This window comes from Acanthisitta chloris, unplaced genomic scaffold (genome assembly GCF_000695815.1).
Source record: "Acanthisitta chloris isolate BGI_N310 unplaced genomic scaffold, ASM69581v1 scaffold37335, whole genome shotgun sequence".
Classification (NCBI taxonomy): Eukaryota; Metazoa; Chordata; class Aves; order Passeriformes; family Acanthisittidae; genus Acanthisitta; species Acanthisitta chloris.
The window spans coordinates 26,640-27,547 of NW_008676089.1; positions in this window are offsets into that span (position 1 = coordinate 26,640).

The window sequence follows — 908 nt, forward strand, 5'->3', positions numbered from 1 at the left end:
AAATGAAAAAATAAGAAAGCTACTCCTTGTGATGAAAGGGCTAACAGAACATCCTTGCTGAGGGATGGGAAGTGCCAGGCACCACCAGCCCCAGAGACCCCACCAGAGGAGGTTTCCTCTTTCTCAGGACCAGCTTTAGGACTGCCTGCCTTGATGAGCACAGCTGGAGACACTTCTTAAAGAATATCTACTAAGCATGGGGAAGCTGCAGAGGCTGCAGCTTGACAAAGGGTTAAAATATTGCAATGAGAGATCCCACCAAATTCTAGAAACACAAAACGCCAGACCTCCCATGTTTTTATTGCAAACTTCTGCAGTAAGGGTCACTCCATTAGTCCCCACCAAAAATTATTTGTCTGTATACTTAGGTCCCTCAACTTAACAGCTTCTAAGGGAGCCCTCTCACACCCTGGAAATCAAGGCAGGCTGAAATGCAAGTAGGTGGTACATGAGGTTTGCATTAACTCTCATATAGTTAAACAAAAAGATGTCAAGCATTCAAAGTCATCAATGGCAAAAATTCTTACAAACACAATTTAAGTGCTAACACCCCCCTTGTCTTTCATTAGAGATTCTTAAAGCAATAGTGCATTTTAGGACACAGTTCATAGCAAACATAATTTCTCCACAAAAACATTCATAGCAGGTTGAAGGCAAATGACCTTAAAGGCCATTTGTTCATATCTTAGTAGAAATAAGACTTAACAATCAAAAGTGTAACTTAATTTAACCACCAAATTTTAAATTGAAAGTGTCAGTTAACTCTGGGGAACAGTCTGTTATGACCAGCTGGCTAAAACATTGTGCTCCCCCAGGACAGCAAGCTTACATGTATACCTATGCTAAGTGTTCATTTCAGCCTCTCCTTCCAAGCTCCCTGGCTCCAGCTCCCTTCAGGCATTTTCTTC